At 35.6% G+C, this 15761-nt stretch overlaps 1 long non-coding RNA gene across 1 annotated transcript in view; it reads right to left on the bottom strand.

The window, feature by feature from the left end:
- LOC141487821 (uncharacterized) overlaps positions 1-15761 on the bottom strand; it is a 97101-nt gene that overhangs the window by 73987 nt on the left and 7353 nt on the right. The window lies entirely within an intron of this gene.

Raw genomic sequence — 15761 nt, forward strand, 5'->3', positions numbered from 1 at the left:
AGTTTCTTAGGAATATCATCAAAGAAAATACTTTCCCAAAAATATAGGTTTCTTCATTGGTAAAATGAGGGGTTTAAACAAGATTAAGTTCTAAGGCCTTTTGGGAAATTTTGGCATTTGCTAAAATAAAGTAATTCTCATAATTCCTAATGTAGAAAGGTGGTCAGAATTTTTAAAATCTCAAAATGTCTATAAAAATGCTAACCCATTTCATTTTCTACACAAGTAACTATTAAAAAAATACAAATTCTCATTAAATTAGGCAGTCGAGTTAAACATACATATTCCAGTGATGTATGGTCTTTAGAGGCTTACCAATTTTATGATATATAAGCTGGGGTAAATGCTCAAGAAGAGCTTTGTCTTTTAGAGGAAAAAAATAAATTCCTCTCCAAAATGTTTATGTCACTCTTTGAAGGAACTACTTCAAAGACTTTATGAAATCTATAACATTATCAGAGCCAACACAAGAACAGCATTCTTTTAAAATGCCAGACTACTAGGTTGCACCTATTTCCTAGAGATTGTACTGATGATTAATGTTTAGTGGAGAAAATAAGTGAAATAAAAAGAAATCTCAATTAGATTGCATCTCAAAAAAAAAGCTTGCATACACACACACACACACACAAGTTCTGAAATCATGATTTTAAAAAGTCATGAATTGTGACCATAAAATCAAGTACTGAATTAAATGTGTCAATCTGTCCCCATTTGGTTCCACTTACATCCCTATAACTTTCAAGTCTAAAGAGCCTCTCTCTAACCAATACTCCTTTATGTGTGTAGTCCTCCTCTCCCCTCTAGAAAATATATTATATTCTAGTATATAGTATAAGTATATGAATGTTAAAAGTATGAGAACCTTAAAACATAGGGTTAAAACAACATCACAAAAAAATATGGATTAAACATGAAGATTTATTCTCTGAGATTTACCATTAACCTAGAGGTAATAGAGACCATCTAAAGATAGCCACTCCAAACTTCCAGTGATCAGAAAATTTATACACAGCAACATGGGGAGGGGAAATGAATATACATAACAAGAGTAAACAAAACCTTAGAAAGACTACTCAAGTACTTTATAGCAAAGAGAACCATCTTGCTACAATGCTATCTTTCCTGAGGGAGGTAACATTTTTTTATGACCTTAAGTACTAGGAGTACTCCTTTCCAAATCTAAAGGAAGACACAATTCTTTCCAGGATTAAAGAGGGTAGGACAACATCTTCTTTTCAAATTATAAAGACCACAGTTCTTTTCTGGACTAAAGTCTTCCTTTAAAGTCTAAGGAAGATACATTCCATTCCTCACAAATCGACCTTTGACCAGGAATAGTTGTAAAACTTATAGTAATTATTATACTTTGACAAATTCTTGTCAAATACTTTGACACTTCTTGAGGGCAGAAATTGTCTTTGCTTTTAAATTGGAATTCTCAATGTTTGGTACATTGTAAGTGTTGAATAAATGCTTTTTCATCCATCCATCCATCCATCCATCCATCCATCCATCCATCCATCCAAGATGACAATATAATACCAAATGGGAGAAGACCATGGAAGACGGTTAGTCCAAAAGACTTCCTCAATCTAGTACTTGAGACCAACCTCAAGTGATTATTGCATGTAGCAGTTGTTAAGAGCACTGGATTAACCAGAGTACAAATCTAGTCTCAGATGCTTATTAGATACTCTGTTTGGCTAATGACCTTAGCCAATTCACTTCACCTCAGTTTATCTCAGTTTCTTCTACTGTAAAATGGAGACAATCCTAACAATTACCTCTCAGAGATGTTGTGAGATCAAATGAGATACTATTTATAAAATACTTAATAAAATGCCTGTTTCATGTCATTCCAAACAATTTCTATTACTCTCATCTCCAATAGAAGGCAAACTTCTTGAAGATGGGGATGGTTTTCTTTTTGTATTGTCATTGCCTGGAACAATGCCTTATTCACTGTAGATAATAATAACTGAATTTAAGGAAAGATGAGAATTAATCCTGCAATGTCATAATAGACTATTTATGAGAAGACTTAGGCTAGAGATTAAGTCTAGAAGACTTAAAGTAGATTCAAATCCTATTTTAGACACTGGTTAATTGTAAAGGCAAGTGACAACTTCTCTGAGACTCAATTTCCCTATCTATATAACTGAGTCACCTAAGAGCTTTGGTATCAGACATTCCTAAAATAATTTACATAAGATGCTTTGCAGAGTTTAAAGGCTTTATTGATTATTAAAACAATTAGGATTAAGGCAGAGGTTATGTAACTTGCCCAGGGTCAACACAGCTAATAAATGTCTGAGGTCAGATCTAAACTCAGGTCTTCCTAACTCCAGGTCCTGTCCACTGAATCAACTAGCTTTACATTACAGCTATGTAATAACACAATAGAGTTAAAACCTTGCTTCAGATACTTATTAACTATTTAACCTCCTTTATATGTAAATTTCCTGCCTTATATGTAAAACTGGTAATAATAATAATAATAGCAACTTAATTTGTTGTTAGAAAATGAGGCAATATTTATAAAGAGCTTTACATACCATGAAAGACTATAGAAGTACTGGTTATTACTATTGTTATTAATATTTTTATCTCTAGTGTCCCATACTGCCTCTTCAAGCTTGGTTTAAAAAACTGCTTCATTTTCTATGGCTATGTGACATTGAAAATTCCTTACCTAATTCAGTTTTACTCCATTAGAATTAACATAGTTTATTTCAGGAATCCCCTCCAAAAGACAACATTTGGTAAAGAAATTATTTGTACTTTGGTACCCAAGAACCAAATGTGGTAGAGTATCATTTGCTGTGCTGATTTCCACACAAGGTCTAAGAGCAATAATTCTTGGAATTACATATAGTCACTTAAGCAAATGTCTTTTTTCCTGTCATATTGCTAAACAGATACGCATGGGTTTTTCCTTTGACAAGGCAGAACTTTTGTTTTTAGGTTATTTCTCTATCCTACTCTCCTGAATGGCTGTTCTAAACCTTCTTTCCTCAAGCCCTTAGTGTCTTATCTGCAACCCTAATGCACACCCTAGAAAAAACAGATGTCTTTGTCTCTTATTTTACAAAGAAAATAGACACCATATGCCATGGCAGGCTCTCTTTTCTCCCCCATTCAGTGTCTTAAAACCCCCTCTACATTTTCATTCATCCTCTTTATTTTTGTTCTTGTTTTTAAGGCATGGTGATAAGTCCTTTTCCTTCCAATTTGCTTTATGTAATCTCTCCCTTACTTACCTTCAATCTCTTCGCTCTAATGTCCTCATATTTGTTCATCCTCACAAAACCATAAAATAAAAATAAAAAGATCCTTCTTGACTTCTCCATGTCTTCAAACTATTGTCCTTTATCTCTATTTCATCAATGTCAAATTTCTAGAAAGAAATGTCTATACTTACTACCCCAATTTTCTTACTACCTATTCACTACTCAGCCCTTTGAGATCTGACTTCCACCTCTATCGCACAAATGAAACCCTCTCTCCATGGTAATCTCACCATTTTTTTCAGTCTTCCTCCATTTGGTTGTATCTGCAGTTTTTTAAAAGCATTAATCAACCTTTGGTATCTCCTCCCTCAGGTTGCACAATACTTTTCTTTCTGGGTCTTCTATTGTCTGGCCATTCCTTTGCTGGACCATCATCTCTCTCCTGTTCCTTTAACTCAAGTACTCCCTAGGGCTTTCTTATGGGCTCTTATCTTTTCTCTCTATCTGAAAGACCCCTTTTATCAGCTGCCATATGTTCAAGTATCATTGATGACTCTCAAATTCATATATCCAGCAATAATCTCCTTTCTGAAATCTAGTCACATATTATCAATTACACTGAATATGTCTCCTCCAAGTTCTATTTTAAAGCATTATATAAATTTAAATAATTGAGTACTACTGTTATTGTTATTATTCACTTTAAGGTTTAATTTACAGTGCTGAAGATGACACACTCTATATAATGAGCTTAAAGGCATTTTCCCTGACCAGGAAAAGGAAGAGTCTAAAATGCAGTGAAAACAAAGAAAAGATTATGGATTTATACTTATAAATAAAGTGCTGATGGATAGATATACTGTACTCAACAAATGGAAAATTTGGCTATAAACATAAATGAAAATGATCATCCCTTCTACTGGCAATCAAAACAGAGAAGAGAAACAAATCACTTCCCTTTCTAATCTAATTTCCCTTTTTTAAAAAAATGCTTATTAGGCTGGTAAGTCAGGGAAACATCACAAACATATGTATGTGCATTTAGCCAGGTGTTTAGCAGCCATTCACGATATCCTTGTAGATGAGATTAAGAGAAGTGGGCTGGATGATAGATTCATTAATTCCTGAAGAACTGGATCCCCAAAAATGTTGATTTAATGAACTGAAGTCAACTTAGGAAAGATTTCAGATGACAGGCTCTATTCAGACAATATTTCAAAAATTAATACTAAATGAACAAGTGGAAGAATGTTTATCAAATTTGCAAAACACAAAAATCCAAAAATGGAATAAAAATTATATAGGGGCTGAAACTAGTAAAATGAAATGAGGAATGAATATAAAATCCCTCATTCTTCTAAAAACTCAAATTCTAAGAGTATAGAGTAGGGAACATAAAGTTCATAGGATCATAAATTAAAAGCTATAAGAGATCTTAGAAATAATTGGGTCTAGTCTCCTTATAATTTACAGATAATGAAACTGAGGCAGAATGTCTGAGGCAGAAATTGAACCTAGATCTTTCTAACTCCAGGCCAAATATATATTCATATAAATGTAGAGTTCATGTAAGAACAACCTGGGGGAAAGTGCAAGGGGTAAGAGGAGGGAGCTCAATATGAAACAGTGATGTCAATGGGACTAGTAAAATAACTACTGCAAATTCAGATTGCATTAAAGAATAATGGGAAAGAAGTTCCTGTCCAGATCATTTGCTATAATATAGGCTGATCAAATCACCTCTAGAGTTCTATGTAACATTCTTAAAAAGAACATTCAAAACTTAAAGTAGCCCCAGAGGACAGTATTCAAGATGTTGAAGAAACCATCATATAAAGATATGTGAAAGGGGATGGTATAGTTAGACTATAATAAAGATGGCTGGAAGGGAAAACATAAGAGAACTTTATGCTGTTTGCAAGACACTACACTAAGCAAGTTCCCAGAACTAATGAATGGGTAGCTAGAGTCAAACTTTCACTTCAAAATAAGAGAATGCCTTAAAAAACAACAAGTATGTCTTTGTGACTGGATACATTTAAGCAAAAGCTGGCTGTCCACCTATCAGGGAAGTCATAGAGGGAACTCCATCACACATCCAGAGCCTGGACAACTTGATTTGGGAGATTAATTTAATGATTCCCTCATCTCTTCCAGGAACCCTTGGCATTCCAAAAAAGATACAGGAATGAATTTATATGTTCTCCCTCCTGCTCTCTCCCAGTATGGCACCTTTTTAATTGAACTGAAGCCACAGGTAACAAAGTATGGTTCCATTAGGGAAAAAAGAGAAAGTCTCCCATACATGATTTTCTTCATGAATTCAAAGATTTTTTTCACATTTATTTATTTTTAATTTATGGAATAAAAAAAGTATTTCCATAACATAGTATAATAAAAAAACGATTGTACATGAAGTCACAAATCTATTATATACAACTTTATATTCCTTTTAAATACATAATAAGGTTATTGTGTAAATTTCTTTTTCTCCTTTCTTATTCCCGCCATAGAAATGGCTAACAAAAGATACAAATATATATTCAAAATTATTCTATACATGTTTCTATTTATCATTTTTGTTGGAGACAAAGGGTAGACAATAGGAAAAGTACTAAGGAAAAAAACATGAAAACATCACCCTCTGGATGATTTTTTCATTAGCTTTAACATAAGTCTTCTTTATCTTTGCTTTTAAAAGCATTTTTCAGGGATGATGACAAAAGCAAATTTTGAACCACTCTCCATATATATTTTATTTAATTTCTTCTTCACATGCTATTTCACAACAATAAGTCTACCCAAGGTGGACAAGAGAAAGAATTACCACATCCACACAGCAGGCATTGTTGGAATGAAGCCAATTATGCAATTACTTACTGTCAAAGCAGAAAACCCTTGTGTAAAAATAAATATTACCCCATTGCCCCAAGCCAAAAAATAAAAAAAAAAAGTGGAAGCTGTTCTTCATTCTCTATTGTCCTGCAGGCAGTGTTTCTCACCACCCACAGACGAAGGTTCATGGTAACAAACAACTTCCATCCTGTCGAGATGACAAATACTACTGTTAGGTAAAATTCAATAAAACAATTCCCAAGACTGGGAATGAGCAATAGAATGGGCCTGAGCATCAAAGTCCTCTTGCTCCCTCACCCCTAAGAATGCCACTATGGGAAATCAATCACACCAGTCCTGCCAAACAGAAAGAGAGCAAGATATTTTAGAAGTTATTCCTTTAAAACCAAAAGGAAAAAAAGAAAATTCCTCCCATTGAGGTTAAGAACCATGTTACCATTTCAAAAGTCATAAGTTGTGGTGAAGAATCTGCCAAATACAGAGAAAAGAAGATCTAAAATATATAGTTTAGAGATCACTGGCTAAATGTACATGAAACCGATACATGTAAACTTGTAGTTACTTCAGTAGTTTGCCTTATGAGTTATTATTTTTCAGTACATGAACCTGCTGTCATGAAACTCTTGAGGACCAAGTACAACTACCCTGGTACCAAAGAGGTACCCCAGAGTCTAGGCCACGTAGAATATTTTTTTAAGGGAGTATTCTCCTTGGCTCTTGTGCACAATCAATGGGTCAGGTGTTCAGATAGACCCTGACTGGCTTATGTTTACAGAGCATGGACATGCTAGCAGAAAGAAAATGGGGTCTAGAAATACAGGCTCAAGCCTAGTTCTACCATTTAGCTTGATATGTGTTCTTGGTATGGTGTCACCAAGACAGACTATAAGCTCCTTGAGAGCAGGCACTATTTTTATTTTTATATTTATCCCCATCATACAGCACAGTGCCTGGTCCACAGTAGGCATAACATCAACATCAACGTCATCATCATCATCAACAGTACTAACAGCTGGAATTTTAAAAAATTTATAATGAGTCTTATGAATATTACCTCATTTGACTTTCACAACAACCTTGAAATTTAATAATAGTAATAATAATAATAATAATAATAGTAATAATAATAGCTAGCACATACACTGTCTAAGCATTTTACAATTATTAACTTCACTTGATCATCACTATAACACCAGGAGTTAGGAGCTGTTATTATCCCCATTTTATAGATGTTGAAACCAAGCAGACAAAGTTAAGTGACTTGTCCAAGGTCTGAGATTTCATTCCAGGGTCAGCATTCTTTACATAGAGCTCCCTAGATGATTCCTAATAAATACTTATTGATTGATGGCGTAGTAGAAAAATGAGGTGAATTTAGAATCTAGAGAACATCAATATAAATCCCCGTTTTGATTTTCACATTCCTTCTCTTGACTTTGACAAATCTTTTCCAGTCTTCATTTCTCCCCTGCTGCTGTGCTTGGGTTTTTTTTTTCTTTTGAATATCATGATTTTTCTGGGGATAACCTCATCACCGCAAATCTCATCATCGCCGTTTCATTTTACACCTCAGTACTCTTAAATGTTTCTTCTGACTGTAGGGGTAAAGCAAAAATGTTTCTGTGTCTAGAGATCTCAGGATTTCCAATCAACCCCTTATTTCCAGTTCATTACTCATCATCAATTCCTGTTTGATTTTAACAAACATGAGCTCAGCAGGGTGACCAGAGGCAGAACTCCTCATCCTTTTTTAGCTTCCTTTTGTGCATTGTCTTTCTCTATAGAATTGTAAACTCCTTGAGGACAGGGCTTGTTTCTCTTTTTTTCTTATTTGTATCCTTTAAGCTAAGCATAGTATCTGCCTCCTAGTAAATGTTTATTGATGTTTGACCTAGTTTGAGAGGCTGGGCTAGGTCATCTCAAAAATGAAGCCAAGTGACAAGAGAACATTGGGCTTGAAGTGATACATCTGGTTTCATATCCCACTTTATTACAAACCATCTCTGTGGTCTGTAAATCCCTAAATGTCTCTGGGACTCAGTTTCCTTCTTCCAATAAATCACGATTTCCTTGACACAGATTATAACTCTATCCTTTAGCAGAAAGAAATGCTTCTAGTTTGCTAGCTTTCCCAGAGCTTATGCTCTATTGGCAAAGTCTTTGGATTCAAGGTCACCTCTTTGCTACCCTGAATTGAAAGGGTGAGACTATAACTTTCTAACCCAAACACCAAATTGCCTACTCCCTACCCTCTGTGTTCTGAAACAGCTGGTCTTAGCAGTTCAGGACTAGGAGTACAAGTTTGTGAACAGGGGTGGCTAGGAGGCATAGTGGATAAAGCACTGGCCCTGGAGTCAGGAGTACCTGGCTTCAAATCTGGTCTCAGACACTTAATAATTACCTAGCTGTGTGGCCTTGGGAAAGCCACTTAACCCCATTTGCCTTGCAAAAAAACAAAACAAAAAAACCTAAAAAAAAAAAGTTTGTAAATCACCAAAAAAATAACTGCCCAAAGTTATAGGTCCTTGGAGCTTATCCCAAGGGTTTCCTTCCTGCTCTAACACTTCATAAAGACCTAAAATGCAACATAAATGTTGCTCATCTGTAGCTCTTCAAAATGTCACCCAACAGCAGAATGCACAAAGTCTAAAGGGGTTAGCTTTTATTAACTTGAGAATTCTAATTAGCAAAGGTCACCTTTTCCTTCTCAGATGGCAAAGTAGGGTGTTCAAACAAAGACCCAGCCTCATGATCCAGGGTTGTATATAGAACAGAAATGAAGTTAACAAGCTACTGGGTGTGATGAGTAATAATTATTTCCAGTCAAAGGTTTAAAAAAAAGTTTGCCCTTCAGCTGCAAACGTTAAATCTCTCCCTCCCTCCCCCAATACATATGAGGCACCAGTACAAAGCGATTTACTCCTACCTAGCCTCAGTAGCTAGGAGAGGGGCCTACTTTCTACCTCCTACAGGCTGTCATCTTCACTGTCCTCCTGCTTTCATTGATGCTGGGTGAGCCCCCTAATTTATTCTTGTCCCAAGTCTCAGAAAATTACAGGCTGGCCTGGTTCCCCACCCTTTTACAAAATTTACTAACAACTAGCAACATTCTTTAGTAGCAGCTACTTCCTTTACAAGCTGGAATGGATGAGCTGCAAGATAAACAATGGAAAATGAGTATGAACTTGAGCCTGGACTACTTCAACCTTCACTCAATAACAGTAGTTGGACTGTCTTCCCAGGGTCAAGATCATCAAGAGACCAAGTCAATTTATCAGAATGAAAATACCTGATATCAAACAAGTCAGGGAGAACACAACCCTGGTAAATCTGTCAAAGAAAAGGTGCAAGCTGATTTCCTGTGGCATCCAGACTTGTTGACAAGTCCTATTTTCCCATCTCTTCCCAACCAGGGGTAGGAGTAGACAAACTCTTCTGTCTTCTTGTCCCAGACCATTGGTGTCAAACTCAAATAGAAATGGGGAGGCCACTCTTCCATACATAAGGATCCTTGCAGACCTCATATTGATGTAGTTTTAAAATGTAACATTATCTATGTTTTTAATGTATTTTTATTTTATTAAATGTTTCCAAATTAAATTTTAATCTGTGGTTGAGACCACACTCAGGAATGTTTTGGCAGAGAATGATGCTAACATAAATAAGTTTCTATGCCACCAGTTTCAACCACCAGTCCTCCAAATAACTACACCATGTTTAGCACTCAGTATTCCTATACTCAATACTCTTGTTCCTTCCCTTTCCAGTCTATCCCCATGCCCCCAAAAGTCTGAATGTCCCTTTTTCATCCAGTTTCTTAGAGGCAGAAAAAAGACCACTAGTTTTGGAATCAAAGGCTGTATATTCAAATAATAGTATTTTAGAGCTGGAAGGATTCCCATCAACCATCTAGTTCAATCCATCATAAAAGTAATTTCCACTATAAAATACCCAACAAGCAGTCATCCAATCTCTGCTCAAAGACCTTCATGGAAAGGGGTAACCCACCACTTCTCAAAGAAGTCCATTCTACTTTTGAATAACTATAATCATTAGGAACTTTTCCCTAAATTTGCCACTTTATTTACATTATTATCTTTGAACTTAAAGAGGGAGTAAAGAAAGACAGCCCCAGAGAGGGAAGAACTGAGTTCAAGTTCTGTCTCAACTACATAAGGAGGTCAGATCACATATCTCTCTATGTCTTGGGCAACTTTCTAAAGTTTTATGTTGCAGAACAGAAAAGCATTAATGGATAAAATTTTCTCAATCGAGAGAACCCTTGACCAATAAAACCACAATTCCAGACAAAAAAGCCTTTGACCTTGGTCAAGCCATTTCTGTTCTCTAAGCCTCAGTTACATCATATGTAAAATGAGGAGCTTGACCTATATACTATATAGCATTTTATGTTCCCTTCAGCTTATGATCTTAGGTTCCTATAGTTAGGAACAATATCAATGGTTCTTTCATATGGAGCCTGTGTATTTTGAAACTTCATTTGTTCAGGGACATAAAATGCTTTTTGCAAGCCTTTATTAACCTCACAGTAAGAATCATGGATATTTTTATCTTTTCCCCGGAGATTCTTTAGAGCAAGACATCGAAGAATGTAGCAGTTTCTGTGAACATCCTATATTTTTTACAAGCCAACAAAAACTTGGAAATCTATACTTCCCTTACTCTATCAAAAAGGAAAATAAAATGGTGCAAGGGGTTTTTCCTCCCTCAACTTTTCCAATTTTTTTTTTAAATGATAGTTTTGTTGATTGGGAGACTTCTGGGACAATGAATACATAAAATGAGAACTTTGGGCAGCATGCTTTTTGAGGCCTGAATGTATTTTCTTATTTTCTAATAGAAATAAATCAAGTCATTAAAATTGTGCTAAAAACTGAAAACGCAGGTAGAAAGGGAGTTGAAGGAATGTTCTGATCACAAGGAACATATTTTCTAATTAGAGAGGCAGGCTATCTATACAAAGGTATGTAACAAGATATATAGAGTGAAGGGGAAAGCAGGAGCAGCTGGGGGAGCTTGGAAAGGCATCCAATACCAGGAGGTATCTGAGATGAGTTTAAGAAAATCAGATATCCAAGAGGTGCATGAGGAATAGCCAGTGCAAAAGCAGAGTTGTAAGAATAGTCAGTGAGAATGGCAACCTTGGAATACTCTGCTGCCATTATGTATACTCCTGGAAATACCTTTTATTGATCACTAAAATTAGAGGATCTAACTACTGAGGGTTCTCAGGGCTCTATGCTTTACAATTCCTTGGATATTTACAAGTCCCTTCCCTACTTCGAGGTTCAGGCCAAACACAAAGGGTTCATTAACTGGTTCCTCCTGAGTAGGAGGACATTTAATCAAAGTGGATATTTAAGTCCCATCAATTTAAAGCATGATTTAAATATCAATCAAGATGACTGCTTTTGATTGATCGATTCTTCATACTACAAGACAGTACAATCAAGAAGCATCTATTAAGAACTGACTATGGGCCAGATGCTGTGCTGTTCTGAATACTGGAGTACACAGTAAAGCAAAAAAATAGACCCTGCTCCTAAGAAGTTTGCCTTCTTATTGAGTTATAATTTTTGCATTTTTCCTCCATTGTGAAGAGGTTAGATTTCATTTTTAGAATGCACCCATGATACCATTTTAAAGCAACAAGTTACAGAAGTTATAAATTCCTCCCTCAAAACTTTTGGAATGTTTTGGGTTCAACAATTTTCTTTTATTTCTACTGCTTCCTTTATATTTTTCTTTCTTTTCTCCTTGCCCAACAAACATCTATAGTTGTTCAACTTTTTGATAATATACCCTCTCTTAAGAGAAACAAGATTATTGAGTAAGTCTGTTATCTCTCATTTCTCTCTTTATGCTACTGTTAACAAGCACATTATTTCTGAGGCTAAAAATCCAGTTTGATAATTCATTTCTATTCAACAAGTATTTAAAGTGCCTACTACATACAGCTAAGTGGTACAGTGGGTAGAACACCAGCCTTGGAGAGGCTTCAGACACTTATTAGCTATGTGACTTTGGCCAAGTCACTTAACCCTGATTACCTCACATTCAGGGCAATCTCCAGTCATCCTGACCCATATCTGGCCACTGGACTCGATGGCTATGGAAGAGTAAGTGAGACTGGTGACTTAGCACAGCACCCCCTCACTCAAATCCAATTCACATGCACGTCATGGCATCACCTCAGTGATGTCTTCGGTCTTTGTCAAAAACAAAGGACAAACAACAACATGCAAGGCACAGTTGGAGGAACTGAGAATTCAAAGACATAAAACGCTCCAAAGAAGTAACATTATGGGGTTTGGGAGGATGTGGAGTAGAGGTCAGAATTCATAATATATAGAAATACAGTACAAGGAAAAGCAAAGTAAGGAAGAGTTCACATAATTGGAGAGAACAAGGAATGTTACAAGGGAGATAGTCCTCCTTTGGGTCCTGAAGGAAGAGAAATATTCTTGGCTGTAGAGATAAATTTGAAACAGGAACTTTCTAGAAAAAGGAAATGGCTTATGCCAAATATATAGAGACAAGATGCAAAGGTGAGTTTAAGCAAGAATTAATTCAATTCAGTTAGAACACAGAGTTTATGAAGGTGAGGACTATGAGAATCACTTTGATACTACATTGTTGGAGCTCTGACTCTACAGATTATAGTAGTTTTCTTAAAAGTCTAAAAGAAAACTCTACAGATGTTTCTTTCATGCACCCTCAAAAATTGGTGCCTTAATACAGTTTATGCTCTGTGTGAACAAACAATAAAATTTTTCTATACAGGTACTCTAGATGTACTGTTTCACAGTCATCCATATTCCTTGGCCTGAAATTGAAAGCTTTGTATAGTATGAATCTAGCTTTCTGACTGTATCTCATCCTACTCTGAAGCTTCAATGTATAGAATAGGCATAAGAATCAAGTAGTCTTGAATTCAAATCTGACCTCAGATACTTACTAGTGGTGGGATCCTGGGCAAGTCACTTAAAGTTTCTTTACCTCAGTTACCTCAACTGTAACATGGGGATAATAATAATAATAATAATGATAATAATAATAATAATAATAATACCTACCTCTGATAGTTATTGTGTCACACAGAAAACCCTTTAAAAAATGCTTTTTCCCTTCCCTCCTTCTCTATTCTCCCTACACTGTATCCTGTACCCAAAATGCTATTCTACCATCTTTCTTAGTCCAGCTGAACCATCTTTTCTCCTATGACAACTTTCTTCATCCCCTCCCTTACCTAGCTATGATTTCTCTTCTAACTCATTTCATACACCACTTACTCCTCTTATGTACTCATATTCTAATGATCAATTCTGTGTATACATCTCCTCATCACTACTGTTTTGAAGGCTTATGTCACCTTCAGGTTCTATCACCTTCCAATAGCCTTTCTCTGCTCTCCTGTCTCCATCTTTCTTCTTATTATCACTGCCAGATTAATCTTCCTTAATATCTGATCATATAATTCATTTCTTCAAAACACTATAGTGACTCACTATCTGTTGTTGCTGAATCATTTCAGTCATATCCAGCTCTCTTTGACCCCATTTGGTGTTTTCCTGGTAAAGATACTAGAGACCTTTGCATTTCCTTCTCCAGCTCATTTACCTTTGCATTTCCTTCTCCAACTCATTTCACAGGTGAAGAACTGAGGGAAACAGGGTTAAGTGACTTGTCCAGGACCACAAAGCTAGTTAGTATCAGAGGTCATATTTGAATTCAGGTTCTCCTGAGTCCAGGGCTGGCTCTCATTCCATTGTGTTACCTAGCTACCTCAATTCACTATTACTGACTAAATAAAGTCCATATCACTTAGCCTATCATTCAAGGCTCTGATGGCTCTCCTTGCTTTTCCAGGTTTCTCAATAAGCACATTACACTCTAACTAAACTGAACTATTTCTTATGTCCCATAAATCACACACACACACACACACACACACACACACACACACACACACACACAGAGAGTGTATTTATTCAGACTCTTCCCTAAAATAGGAACACTAACCACCTGTTGAATTCTTTCAGCCCTTGAAGGTTCAACCAAAATGTCATTTCTTCCAGGAAACTCTAATTTCCCTAATCAGAAATTATCTTGTCCATCCGGTTGCACACAATACTTCTCATATTCCAAATGTTTACTGAACTAGTAAGGAAAGGACTGAACCTTTGATTTCATAGGCTTTCCCTTCAATTTATATTGTTTTAAAGATCTGCCTCAGGTACTGAGAAGTTTGTTGAGTTGCCTAGAGTCACACAGTCAGTATATGTTAGTGGTTGGACTTAAACCCAAGTTTCCTTGACTCTGAGGTTGGCTGTCTAGCCACTCTGCATGCTGCTTCTTACTGAATAATTATTGTACATTTATGTATGTGTCATAAATTCCTTGCTAGCCTATAAGCTTCTTGAAATCAGGGACTATAATTTCATTATTTCTACGTCAACCATAATTCTTTAAAGGCAAGAGAAGGAGTTCAATAATTGGTTGCTGAATGAGTCCACATTTACAATCATACTGCAATAACTAATAATCATAATGAGGATCTTAAGTAATCAAGAGAAGATTTATTTATGTTCATTATACTCTATATAAAAAGGCAGGGAAGTACATAGCATATTAAAAAATAGAATTTCCCTAAAAAAGTTTAAAGAAACTAGAGATGTTTAGACTGGAGAGATAGAGAGTGTGAAGAAATCCTTGAGGGAAAGATCTATTTTTCATTTGTCTTCATATCCCCAAAGTCTTACACATAGTAGGGTATTTAATTTATCCTTTGTTGAATCAAATTGAGATGTTGTTTACTTCAAATATTTGAAGTTATTTTGCTTGGTAACAGAAAGAAGAACTAGAACTAGTGGGTGGAAACTATATGGAGACAAATTTCATCTCTGTGTAGGACGAGCTCCCTAACAGTTATCCAAAAATGGAATGAACTACCTCAGGAGAAAGAAACTTCTCCTTTGGTGGAAATCTCCAAAAGGAAGATGAATAACCAGTAGGAAATATGGTAGATGGGATTCATGCTTAAAATGAGAATGGTTAGTCTAAATGATTAATAATAATATACATAAAACAAATATCTTATAAAACATGAGAATATTCTTGGATTTAAATAGTCAACCATAAGTTAAAAGAGAAATTTGACTAAGAGGACTCATTCCCTTGATAGAATAAGGGATATAAGGGTTGTATCTCAAACAATCAAACTTTTGCTTTGTAAGCATCTTAAAGCCAGTCTCTTCCTGCCTTTGTTTTCTCCTCAGTTTTTAGTAAAGCAAGATAACATGATGTCATTCATAAAATAGCAACTTAATATGTGCTCACTGAGATAAATAACTTCCAATGAAAGATTAATAAGAAATCAAGAACTAACTTTCAAACTATATGGTCAATGTAAAAATGAGAATTACTCACAATTTAATAGATATTATTTAAATGAAGTTTATTCCTATTAAAATTGCTTAAGTATACTGCCTATTTATTGTTATTCAGTTTTTAATATATAATGAAAACAACTGAATTTAATGAAATGGTCCTGCTTCAAAAACATGGGGGAGGGGCAGCTAGGTGGTACAGTGGATAAAGCACTGGCCCTGGAGTCAGGAGTACCTGGGTTAAAATCCAGTCTCAGACACT

Source organism: Macrotis lagotis, chromosome 5 (genome assembly GCF_037893015.1).
Source record: "Macrotis lagotis isolate mMagLag1 chromosome 5, bilby.v1.9.chrom.fasta, whole genome shotgun sequence".
NCBI classification, from domain to species: Eukaryota; Metazoa; Chordata; class Mammalia; order Peramelemorphia; family Peramelidae; genus Macrotis; species Macrotis lagotis.